Source organism: Sciurus vulgaris (assembly GCF_902686455.1).
Source record: "Sciurus vulgaris genome assembly, chromosome: 5".
NCBI classification, from domain to species: domain Eukaryota; kingdom Metazoa; phylum Chordata; class Mammalia; order Rodentia; family Sciuridae; genus Sciurus; species Sciurus vulgaris.
The window spans coordinates 35626245-35640005 of record NC_136465.1 but is presented as its reverse complement, the minus strand read 5'-3'; the positions used below and the strand labels follow the sequence as shown (position 1 = coordinate 35640005).

At 37.2% G+C, this 13761-nt stretch overlaps 1 protein-coding gene and 1 long non-coding RNA gene across 11 annotated transcripts in view; both read right to left on the bottom strand.

Moving 5' to 3' along the window:
* Nucleotides 1-13761, bottom strand: part of TENM3 (teneurin transmembrane protein 3) — a 1088270-nt gene that overhangs the window by 385473 nt on the left and 689036 nt on the right. The window lies entirely within an intron of this gene.
* On the bottom strand, nt 4046-12997 carry LOC306662340. The gene is made up of 2 exons (XR_013764091.1): nt 8772-12997; nt 4046-5944 (listed from the first exon to the last, which is right to left on the bottom strand). It is a non-coding gene; the product is annotated as an uncharacterized lncRNA (long non-coding RNA).

Genomic DNA, 13761 nt, shown 5'->3' with positions numbered 1-13761 from the left:
AACACATCTCTAGACCATAGCCTGGAGCACAGAAACTGCTCAGGGAGTGTTTATTTGTTACATAAATACTTATTATATTGTTATTATTGTTGTTATCATCATGGGAAGACTGTTTTTCAGGAAAATCACATAATGGAAGCAGGCGAAAAAGTGATTTGGCCATAGCAGTGGTCTGTGAAAGTGTTAAGTTAGGGAGATTAAGTGAGAAGTGGATTCTGGATTCCGTGGACATGGGGGTGGAACTCAACTAGAGAGGAAGCAACTGCTATGGAGGGGAAGAGACAGCTATACAGAAGAGAAAAAGCAACCCAAGAAGCCCAGATGGCTGACAGCACTATAATTCCCAAGACTTAATAAGCTCCTCATAATTTGTAAAGCCCGTTCTCCAATTGGGCAAACAGATGCGTGCTTCCATATTTGCTTAACCATAGAGAAAAGAAAAATCCCAAAGCAAGACTAAATTACTGTTTTTGTTTGTTTGTTCTTGCAATTATTATCCCTCAGAACTTACTCCTATTTTATATATCACTCTTGCTCTTCAAAAGAAAAACACTCTGACAATACTGTAAGGTAAATTTTCTATCCTTTCTATGTTAACAAAAACCAGATTTTCTTGTGAAAATGCCCTTTGAGGGAAACTATTCTTGTGACAAGTTGTTTACTATTCACAGTTCTTAGGGTTTCAAATCATATTTGGCTATGTCTACTAAAAAGTTAACAAAAGGCATAATGATATTTTTGTGAATTCTTATCGACTACATAATTGGCTTTCTCCAAAGCAGTAACTCATTGTTACACAGTATTCACCTCCTTTTCCTTACATTCTAAGTTGATAAACGGTGAGATTTTGTTGCTTATGACAATATAAATGTTAATTTATGGAACTCTTCATAGAATTTTCATTTTTGAGGTAAATATTATTTTTCCTAAATATAAAATCAAAGCGGTCATAAGTTTTAAAATAGAGTTTGATATCACTTTAGTTATATTGCCTTGAAAATAATATGAATAATAACAACTTGTCTGTTCTATGGAAAAATTATCTCAAAAAATTTTAAACTGTATCTGTCATCTGTCAATAATTTTAAGAAATTCTCAACTTACATCAGTTTCCTCTTGAAATAATTTCTCTTAGAGGCAGAGAAAAGCATATACTAATTCATAAAAAATTCAATTGTTTTTCATTTCACTTCCCAGTTACTTTTATTTATTTTTAAAATGACTTTTAACAAAAGCCTCTACCAAATATTGTCATGGATTTTTGTCAAATAGAGTAATAGTAATCTGTTATGTTAATAAGATACACAATAAAACTTTTCTTTGCCGGATTTACCTTTGAAGAGTCCTTGCTTGTACAATTATAAGCAATTCTCAACCCGACATTCGCTTATTTAATGTTTGGGTGAATTCTGAATTTAATTTTGACAAGCAGAAGGACTTGTCTTTGGCGGTCTCCTGATGATGTGTTCATGCTTACAACAGTGGAAGACATAATCTAACATGTAAAAATAAGCCTAAACCTGAAGAACAGTTCGCTACACTTATCATCAAGTTCTTCTGTTTGGGGTTGTCGATCTGGCTTTTAAATTCCCCTAGCACTGAGGCCAGAATGCTAACTTTGTCAAAAGAAAATCTGCAAAAACTATTTTGTAGGCAATGGGGCTTATTCAGCACCGAGACTTAATACTAGTTTTAAGCACTTGTAGCCAAATAAAGAGGGGGGTTGAAAAGAAATGTGGAAGAGATGCAAGAGGGAATAAAGGGAACAAGAAAGGAGAAGAGCCATGAAAGGAATCTGAAAAAAGGAAGAGTAATTAGAGGTGGAAGAAGCAGGAAATAGCAGAGACAGGGAAGGCTGCAGAGTGAAGGCTCACATTGCAGGAGGAGGCTGAGCTGTATTTCTGGAGCAGAGTGAATATCCACTCTCTTCTCATCTATTATATTGCTGGCACTACAGCAAAGGAAACGAAAATATTTCAATATCGTGGTGTTTTTACAAGCCAATGGAAAGAAACTAAAACAGCCCGTTTATTCTGTTTATTTTCTAGCCCATTCTAGGGCTACTTTGGTACAAATTGTTTGGGGGCAGGGCAATGCCTATAAAAAATGTGCTTCTTGGTTTATACTCTTTGTTTGTAAACACACATCATCAAATTCTTCAAGGGCACCTTACCTGCATTTGCTCTTCAATTTTCAAAGTCACGGTACTAAATGAAGAACAGTTTATACTTTCAAGAAAAAAAAATTGAACTGCACAAGACATTTTCAAAGAAAACTTGGCCAGTTTTTCTAAGTACAAACACATTAACTCCTTTCCTTTACAATTTTTGGCTCTGAATAAAATGTCACATGTGAGTAGTATATGTTTCTCCATTTGATAAAATCTACTTCACAGGGTGAGTGTGAAAGATGTGAGCCTCGTTATTGAGCCATCTTCCAAGGGCGTTTCTCAACTCCCTTCCCCCACACCGCATCCATCTTGCTTGAAGCCTGAAGGCCAGACTTCTCAGGCCCGATGAGGAAGGCAGGGGCCTGTGCCAAAAGGACACTAACAGTATGGGGGAGAAGGGGTGAGCCCAAGAACATATGCCGTGTGTGCAGATACAGTCCTGCCTCTGGCAGAACCCTAATCAGCACTTAGAACACTCTTAGTACAAGTCTGCTGCTTTTCATGCTGACAAAAACTCTCTCTGTGACCAAACAAGTCAGGGTCCCCTGAGTCCTGATTTTGACTAGGTCTTGACCTTGTTAAGTCTACCTTCCACAGTCCAGTTGTAGCAAGAATCCTGCTTAAGTTAATTTAGAGAAAATCAACCACTCTCAATATCTCTTCAAATTCCTCATCTCCCACCTTTGATGGAGACGTCTCTGGCCTATCTTCAGCAACAATCCTGTTAATTTAGCAAGAAGCCCCCCACCACACACACACCTTTGGTGTGTTTTCTTAGTTGTTTTCCATCCACCACTCCCTGCTCCCCAATGTGCTCTTTGGTTATAAACATCCACTTTTTATTATATTTGGAGCCCCACCTCTTTCCCCTATTGCAGTAGATTTGACGCCAATTGCAATAGTCCTGAATAAAGCTATATATATATATATATATATATATATATATATATATGTATGGGTTTTTTTTGTTTTTTTTTTTTTTTTGGTACTGGGGATTGAACCCAGGTACTCTCCCAGTGATCCACATTCTCAGTCCTTTTTAAGAAATATATTTTATTTAGAGACAGGATCTCACTGAGTTGCTTAGGGCTTAGGGCCTCACTAAGTTGCTGAGGCTGGCTTTGAACTCTCCATCCTCCTGCCTTAGCCTGCTGGGATTATAGTCGTGTGCCACTGAACCTGGCATCCATACCACTTTAACAAGCATTAAAATACCTTTTTCTTTCACAAACACCAAGAAGCAGGTGGCCGCAGACCATTGATTCCTGATAAGGAACTGGAATGAAATGATGAGAATCAAAGCAAGGCTGACTGGCATGATAAAAGGCTCAGTCTGAAAACCAGAAGTCAAGGGGCCACCTGTTGTTAGCATCAGTAACCCAAAGATGGTGCAGTCACTGCCAGAAGTGTCATCAAGAAAATGGGTTTATGAAAAGAGATTTTGAAATACCAGATTAACCAGGATTTAATGACTTCAACCACTGCTGCTTTTTTGTTGTTTTTTGTGTTTGGTTGTTTTTGTTGTTATTGTTTTTTTTTTTTTTTTTTTTTTTTTGTAATTGAACCCAGGGCCTCACACATGCTAGGCAAGTGATTTACCACTAAATTACATCTCAAGCCCTTTTTATTTTATGAAACAAGTTCTAGCTAAATTGCCCAAGCAGATCTCAAACTTGCAATCTTCTTGCCTCAGGCTCCCAAGCAGCTGTAATTACAGGTGTATGCCACCATGCCCACTTCTGTCTGCCTTTGATGCCCAGAGTTGATCTGAATAAAGGATTGGGCCAATAAAACAGACACAGTGGTCTGGAATCTGAGAAGTAGCCTCAGCATCAAGGACCTAAAACCTAAGGAGATAGTAGCAGGAGTCAGCAATATGATGATGAGTTTGGGAAATGAACATAGATAGTACTAGAGGAAGAAAATCTTAGACGCAAAGGCCCATAATTCTCTAAACACTTCTTGGACAAGTCCCCAGTGTGAATGAGAAAAAGAATGAGGATGGATGGTAATGACAGAGTTGAGCTATGCTGAGTGTGAAATATGGAACAAAATGCCTGAGTATAACTAGAAAATATGCAAAAAACATGAAGTAGTAAAAAGATATCAGATAATCAAAGTCAGTTTAATAGATCGGCCATCTAGTTTAATGTGATTTAAATCAAGAGGAATTACTAATGTATAGTTTCTTTGAGAATTAGCTCAATTTTTCTGCTTATAAATGATGAATAAATGGTCTAAGCAAATAAGAATTAATTCAGACCTCATTATCTAATCGCATCTCAATATTATCTTAAGCAACAAAATTGTTTATATTCTTATTTTTTTATTTTATTGTTTTGTAGGACTGCAGATTGAACCTAGGGGTGCTCTACCACCGAGATACATCCCCATCCATTTTTATTTTTAATTTTGAGACAAGGTTTTGTGACGTTGCCAGTCTAGATTCAAATTTGTGATCCTCCTGCATCAGCCTCTGGATAGCTGGGATTACACGAGTGTGCCACCACACCACTTTCTTTTGTTCTCTTAATAGCAGTAGAGAGTCAATCAAATCAACATATTTAACAAACTATGGTATAATTACTTCTTCAATGAATTTTATCAGAGCATTATCCTGGGAGGTTACCCTGCTATCCTTACTCCAAATGCAGAATGAATACTCTTAATTCTGGTAATGTCAAAAATATTCACTTAATACCTTTACTTCCTAGCTGAGAGAGAGAGAGAAAGAGCGAGAGGAACAAGACCATTTCTTCTTGGATAAATAATACCCAGCTCTTCATTAAGAACACACACAGGGCTGGGAGGGTAGCTCATTGGTAGAGCACTTGCCTACCAATATGCAGTAAGGCCCTGGGTTCTATCCCCAGCATTCCAAAAACAAACAAAAAACCGCAGGAGTTTCCTACCTCTATTCAAATCTTAATTCAGAAGAAGAAGTCTGCAGTTCTTATTCTTCTTAAAAATCATTCTGGTTGCTTTAACAGTTACTGATCTTTCTTCATTCCAATACACGAACCATCTTGGTATTCTGAACCTTTTTTCTACTTTTATGGTTCCTCCTCCTTACAAGTTGACTGAGATATAACTGGAGTGGACAGGGATCAAGTAATACACACTAGGGATCAATTTGTCTTTGGCAAGGGAATTGACTAATAGGTTTTTTTCTGTCTCTAATTTCTGTGATTTCCCTCTGTCAGGGGGATTCCCAGACCAATTCTTTTCTAGCTGTCAAAAGCACCTGCTCTCAGTCTTCTGCTGCACACAGGGCTGGGCCCTCTTTCAGCTGTCTGATCCTGTCCCTGGTCAAGGCTCACACCTTCCTCTGGAAAGCTACATGAATGTAAAGGATCAAGACTTTTGGTCAACATTAGCCCTCTGCTGGCACAGAGGTAATGAAGGCAGTTGCTCATCCCATAAGCCAGACCACCTCATCAGCCTTCTCCAACTCTGGAAGCCTAAAAGGAGCTGGTTTGATATGAGGTCAGCAAGGCAGAGAGTTTCAGGATGAGTAAACTAAATTCTCTGGGACTTCAGCCAAAGCCTGGGTTAACCTTGGTTGCGTCACTGGCAAACTAATTACCCCCTTGCTGAAATGGAAAAGCAAGATGTGACCTTAGCTAAAATTCCAGCAAACTGTTGAGCTTTGTGAGCTACAAACATTCTCACAGTTGAGAGATATTTTAAATAATGTTGAACATTTCTGTTCTTTCTTTTAGACATGTAGTTCAAGATGCTTGGTATGGTATTATCAAAATTGGTCCATTGAATCTGTATAGCACTTTGGGTAGTATGGCCATTTTGACAATATTAATTCGGCCTATCCAAGAACATGGGAGCTCTTTCCATCTTCTAAGGTTTTCTTCGATTTCTTTCTTTAGTGTTCTGTAGTTCTCATTGTAGAGGTCTTTCACCTCTTTTGTGAGATTGATTCCCAAGTATTTTATTTTTTTCGATGCTATGGTGAATGGGGTAGTTTTCCTAATTTCTCTTTCTGAAGATTCATCACTTATGTATAAAAATGCGTTGGATTTATGAGCATTGATCTTGTAACCTGCCACTTTACTGAATTCACTTATGAGTTCTAACAGTTTTCTGGTGGAACTTCCTGGTTCCTCTAAGTATATAATCATATCATCCGCAAATAGGGATAGTTTGAGTTCTTTTCCTATTCGTATTCCTTTAATTTCCTTGGTCTGTCTAATTGCTCTGGCTAGAGTCTCAAGAACGATATTGAATAGCAGTGGTGAAAGAGGGCATCCCTGTCTTGTTCCAGTTTTTAGGGGGAATGCTTTCAGTTTTTCACCATTTAGAATAATATTAGCCATGGGCTTAGCATAGATGGCCTTTACAATGTTAAGGAATGTTCCCACTATCCCTATTTTTTCTAGTGTTTTGAGCATGAAGGGGTGCTGTATTTTATCAAATGCTTTTTCTGCATCTATTGAAATAATCATGTGATTCTTGACTTTAAGTCTATTGATATGGTGAATTACATTTATTGATTTCCGGATGTTGAACCAACCTTGCATCCCTGGGATAAAACCCACTTGATCGTGGTGCACTATCTTTTTAATATATTTTTGTATGCGATTTGCTAAAATTTTATTGAGAATTTTTGCATCAATGTTCATTAATGATATCGGTCTGAAATTTTCTTTCCTCGATTTATCTCTATCTGGCTTGGGTATCAGGGTAATATTGGTTTCATAGAATGAGTTTGGGAGGGTACCCTCCTCTTCTATTTCATGGAATACTTTGAGAAGTATTGGAATGAGCTCTTCTTTAAAGATTTTGTAGAACTCAGCTGAGAACCCATCTGGTCCTGGACTTTTCTTTGTTGGTAGGCTTTTGATGACCTCTTCTACTTCATTACTTGAAATTGTTCTATTTAAATTGTGTATGTCCTCCTCATTCAATTTAGGCAATTCATATGTCTCTAGAAAAGTGCTATACAGATTCAATGCAATCCCAATTAAAATCCCAATGACGTACCTTACAGAAATAGAGCAAGCAATCATGAAATTCATCTGGAAGAATAAGAAACCCAGAATAGCTAAAGCAATCCTTCGCAGGAAAAATGAAGCAGGGGGTATCGCAATATCCAAACTTCAACTTTATTACAAAGCAATAGTAACAAAGACGGCATGGTACTGGTACCAAAATAGACAGGTAGATCAATGGTACAGAATAGAGGACACAGACACAAACCCAAATAAATACAACTTTCTAATACTAGACAAAGGCGCCAAAAATATGCAATGGAGAAAAGATAGCCTCTTCAACAAATGGTGCTGGGAGAACTGGAAATCCATATGCAACAGAATGAAACTAAACCCATATCTCTCACCTGCACAAAACTCAACTCAAAATGGATTAAGGACCTTGGAATCAGACCAGAGACTCTGCAGATTATAGAAGAAAAAGTAGGTCCCGATCTTCAACATGTCGGGCTAGGACCAGACTTCCTCAACAGGACTCCCATAGCACAAGAAATAAAAGCAAGAATCAATAACTGGGATAGATTCAAACTAAAAAGCTTTCTCTCAGCAAAGGAAACTATCAGTAATGTGAAGAAAGAGCCTACAGAGTGGGAGAATATCTTTGCCAATCATACTTCAGATAGAGCACTAATCTCCAGAATCTATAAAGAACTCAAAAAACTCTACACCAACAATACAAATAATCCAATCGACAAATGGGCTAAGAAAATGAACAGACACTTCACAGAAGAAGATGTACAAGCAATCAATAAACATATGAAAAAATGTTCAACATCTCTAGTAATAAGAGAAATGCAAATCAAAACCACCCTAAGATTCCATCTCACCCCAATTAGAATGGCGATTATCAAAAATACAAGCAACAGGTGTTGGCGAGGATGTGGGGAGAAAGGTACACTCATACATTGCTGGTGGGGTTGCAAATTAGTGCAGCCACTCTGGAAAGCAGTGTGGAGATTCCTTAGAAAACTTGGAATGGACCCTCCATTTGACCCAGCTATCCCACTCCTTGGCCTATACCCAAAGGACTTAAAATCAGCATACTACAGAGATACAGCCACATCAATGTTCATAGCTGCTCAATTCACAATAGCCAGACTATGGAACCAACCTAGATGCCCTTCAATTGATGAGTGGATAAAGAAACTGTGGTATATATACACAATGGAATATTACTCAGCCATAAAGAATGACAAAATTATGGCGTTTGCAGGCAAATGGATGAAATTGGAGAATATCATGCTAAGTGAGATAAGCCAATTTCAAAAAGACAAAGGACGAATGATATCGCTAATAAGTGGAGGATGACACATAAAGGGGGGGAGGGAAGGGTTAATGTTAGGGTTAGAGTTAGGGTTAGGGAGGGGGGCAAGTATGGAGGAAGAAAGTACTGTATAGAGGGTAAAGAGGGGTGGGAGGGGTGGGGGGAAGGGAAAAAATAACAGAATGAATCAAACAACATTACTGTATGTAAATTTATGATTACACAAATGGTATGCCTTTACGCCATGTACAAACAGAGAAACAACATGTATCCCATTTGTTTACAATAAAAAAAACAAAAACAAACAAACAAAAAAATTGATCCATATCACTATCAACATATGTGGATGCTATCAGCAAATAATTTACACATAGAAGGACTCATATAAATTCATTATGCATAATCTATTAACTTAATCTAAATACAAATATTTATGGCATGTGTACTCAATGCCAGACACTGTACTCGCTACTAGAGGTTTAACAGAAGGCAAAGTGGCCAGGTGCTTTCCTCAAGGAGTTCCTGGTCTAATGTCATTCTTTAATAGAATACATCTCTTTCCTTTTGGCTCTATGATGGTACTTTTTTATTTTTTTTTCCTTTTTGGTTTGTTTTGAAAGACAGGATCTCACTAAGTTGTCCAGGCTGGTCTTGAAGTGGGCTCAAGGGCTCCTCCTGCCTCAGCTTCCCAAGTAGCTGGGACTACAGCCACGCTAGTGCCTCTACTCTAGTTGAACCTTAACCTGCTCTTAGAGCAATGACTGCGCTAGTTCTTTTTTGAAATAGCTGACATGCCCTATGTACTGACTGACTGCCAAGGACTCTGGTCAATACATAGATCATTTAGTTTTTTCTGCTCAACAACCTGTGCAATAGGGACAGTTATTAACCCCATTTACAGATGAGAAAATGGAAACTCTCTAAGGATACAGTGCTAGTTAGCAGAGGAATTGGAACACAGGACCAGGCAGTTTGGTCAGAGCTGGACTCCACCACTAACTCGCCACTACACAAACTTCCTACACATTTCCATCTCTCAGGCTCTCCTTCCTTAAATGTTATGCTCCACACTCTCAATATAATTTTTAAAAATATTTTAATTTATGTCATTCTCCTCCTCAGATATGTTCAGTGACTCTTTACAAAGTAATGGGTTATATACATAGGTCTCAGTCTAGCATGGAAAACCCTTTTCAGTCTTTCTCCAACCAACCTGTGCAAGTTTCTGGCAACTCCCTAGGGGCAGCACATACTCAGGAGACTTGGACCCCTCGCTTTTCCCCCCAAATTGTCCCTTTCTCCATGCCCCATTTGTATGTTCTTCCCTTTATTGGAAATGCCCTTCTAGCCTAGTGAGTACCTAATATCAGTACCTTCTGCCATGTACTTGGTTATTTGTGGTCTCAGAAGAAACTATTTTAAAATGTGGAGCTAAGCTCTGAAGTCAGATTGGCCCGAATTCAATTCCAGTCCTTCAAATTTTTAGTTCTTGCAGCCTAGGCAAGTTGGATCACACCTCTCCATGTTCAAAATATTTTCATGGGGCTGGGGCTGTTACTCAGTGGTAGACTGCATTCTTATCAATATTCAAGACCTTGGGTTCAATCCTCAGGATCAAAACACAAACTAAACTGGAAAAATCTTTTCATGGCTTCCCAATGCAATTTTGAGAGGAATCCAAAATAATGTTTTAGAAATTCAAATTATTTTAATTAAAGTTCAATCTCTATGAAGCCCAGCTTCCTTCCCTTTCCAGTCTTGTTTTATAATGGATGCCAATCTTCTCCTAAACCACTAAATTCACCTTCAGAGGCTGGCTTTCCATTTCTCAAGTGCTCCAGCAAGCACTTGCCCTTCTAAGACCTTTGCAGTTCTCTTCTTTTTACCTGACATCTGCCTCACAATGTTCTCTCTGATCTTTCAAGTCTCAGTTTTAAACTCATCACTTTTTCAGAGAAGAATTCCCTGATCAACTGATCTTCACTTACCCCGGACATTTCTCTTGTGGGAGCCATTTCTTTTTCCTCATATATGTTATGATTATGTATTTTGTGGTTTACTTGTATAAGGCTTTTTTTTCTACTAGACTTATAAGCTCCTTTTTTCCATTTTCTTTTTTTTATTTAATTTTTATTGGTGCATTATAACTGTATAATAGTGGAATTCACTGAGATATATTTGTACACGAGCATAACACAATTTGATCAATGTTGTAGTCTGTTTTCTGTTGCTCTAACAAAATACCAGAGACTGTGTGATTTATAAAGAATAAAAGTTTTTTGTAATTTTTTTGGGGGGGAGGACAGAATATTGAACTCAGGGACACGCTATCACTGAGCAAACAGTTCAGGAAACTGGGGAGTCCAAGAGCATGATTCTGGTGCATCATAACTTGACAAAGGGTATCAGGAGGTAAGACAGAGAAAGCATGCTAGCTCCAGTCTTTGTTCCTTTTATTATAAAGTCACTAGTGCTATAGCGGGGGTCTCACCCTCATAATGTCATCTAATCCTAATTACTTCCCATGGGCCCCACTTCCAAATACCAAGAACATAAATTTGGAGTTTAAATTACCAATACAAAACATTTTGAACATGCATTGAAACTATAGCAGTACCCATGAGGAGAGGTGATACACTTGGTTTTTTGTGATATCCCAGCTGTCTGTAAAATGGCACATGTAGAGGCTAAGCAAGACAAAGAGATAAATCTCTTTACCTCAGTTTCCTCATTTGTAAAATAGGAATGACAGTAACCTAAGCTTACTGCTTTTAAAAAGCTGACCACAATATTAGCCACATTATCTTGTTATATTGTGTGCATGTATAAATATGTAACAATAAATCCCATCATTATGTACAACTACAAAGTGCCAATTGTTTTTAAATGTGGAAAGAAAAGAATAAAAGCTGACCACAAAGTCTGCAGAGCCAGCACTCAGAAAATGTTAGCTACTCCACTTCCAAACTTCAATTCTCCCATGGAAACACCTTTTCTTTGTATCCTTCACATGATCTAGCACAGAGCTTTGAATATCATGGGCATTCATCAATACTTGCTTGAACTGAATTAAGCATGCCCTCTGAAATCACAACTTTTCATTTCTGCCAAATTTACTGAATTTGACTTACATACAGAGATCTACTTTCTCCATGATCATAGAATGAAACTTCAGCTCATCCATTGCTGCTGTGATCTACTAAGTAAACATACACACAGAAGTCTAAAATAACACACCAGCATCAGTAGGTTCTTTTGCTTTCACATACTGTGAAAAATCATCTCTTACATGACTTGTTTTATTTATAGTATATCATAAGCAAGCAAACAACTACAATATTTGGATTAAAAAAATAACTGTGACTATGGGTTTATGGTAAAAAATCAAAAATTAATTGTTGAGCAAAGAGAATTTGAGAATTTTTGCAAACAAGGTCAAGTGTAGGATTCATGATCAGGAACAGAATTGCTTTAATCTTACTGTATGGATCATTAGCAAGCTGTCTAAGAAACAGAGGAGGCACTAAACAAAAAATGTGCTGTCGCTTGGGTGACCATTTAACTTAATGACCAAACCAAGACATGTTTAAGACTGAAAGGAGACAGTGTTGATTGCACTTGGACAACAGACATAAACCCAAATTATTCCAGGTTGATATCTTGTGATTTGTCTTTGTGATTAGTTCAATTTTGACTCTATGGCACTAACCAAAATAAAAGATTTTGGTATTTTTCAATCAGTCTGTGTGGAGCATGTTCAATGGTTACTGTCTGCATTTATTTTTGATAACATAACCCTAGAATATTATTCAACATAATACAATATCAGTAAGATAACTGATTCATCCTGGCAAGGGTCACTGAACTAAAATACTAATTTGACCTCGAAACAATACTAACTCCCGAAGGAGAGATTCCAAGGCTACCACCGCGGTGAAAAGCGCCACCACGTGCTTCATGTTTGGGGAATTGCGACACAACTGTCTTTATCCCTCTCAAACAAATCTTTTTTTTTTCTCTCCAAACAAATCTTAGCTGACATTTGAATTTGTATATTCAAAACATGTCAGTTTGTTACATTTATTGCACTTTAAATGATATTTAAAATTGAGGTAAATAATGTAAAAAGAAAATATCAAGGACTTGGATATCTTTAAATATGATGCAATCAGGTAGATATATTTGCAATGTTGGGTGACATTGATGTGGTGATATTGAGGAACTGCTGACAATTAGTCAGAAGATAGAGCAGAGGTCTTGTAAGAAAATTACTCCCAGGTGACAAAATATTGAAAATTCAATTATACTGTGTTTATTACACACTTACATTAGTAACTGTATTCCTAATAAAGGCCTTGATAATAAACAAATTAATGGGAACACAGGGGAGTACTATTAGAAATATTTTTTCTCCTTATGGTATTCTATAATATTGATTTCTAAAGTGCTCCAGATGACAGTATAAGCCTTGCTAAAGAAATTCTTAACATAAATTATATGTATAAGAACATGACATATTAAAGTACTCAAGATTATGAAAATAATTTTAAAATATAATGACAATGTGCAATAAATTTAATGTTTAAAATTTCAATTTATGCAAGTGTATAAATCATTTACGAAAGAAAATCAAGTGAATGCAAATAAGAAGAAACCATAATAAGGGATGCGCAAATGGTCTGAATTATAATTAAAACAGTATGTCATGGAAGTCAATACGTTCATGCTCCCTTTTACAAATGATTTAAAAACACATCCACAACATGAAATTCTTTACAAAATACTTTTACAAATGGGCAAAGTACACCAATAGCTATTTTCCACTAAGAAAATAAAAATATTTGACTGCATAGGGCTAAATTTTTTTATTGATTGCTCCCACCATTTTCTGACATGTCTAGTTCAATGGACACTTCATTAATTCATTCAGTTGTTGAAATTTCATTTAATTAATTTACTCTTTTGGTGCTGGGGAATGAACCCAGGGCTTTGCACTTGCTAAGCATGTACTCTATCACTGTCACTGAGCTCTACCCCCAGACCATCAGTTTTTGAAAGAAATTAACTGAGTATGTACTTTGGGTGTGACTCTGTAGATACACAATGCAGGCAATAGGCTTAGAAGCCTGATTCCTCTTTCTTAGACATTTATGAAATATAAGGTAGATACACAGATAACCTCAAGATAATGCAGAAAGCATGAAATGCCAGGGAAACACTAGGGAGAATAAACGCTGTGGGAATTTAGAGGCAGGCCAACTCAATTACCCTTCAGGTTGCAAGGACAACTAAAGGAAGGGGGACTGATGTTGAACCTTGAA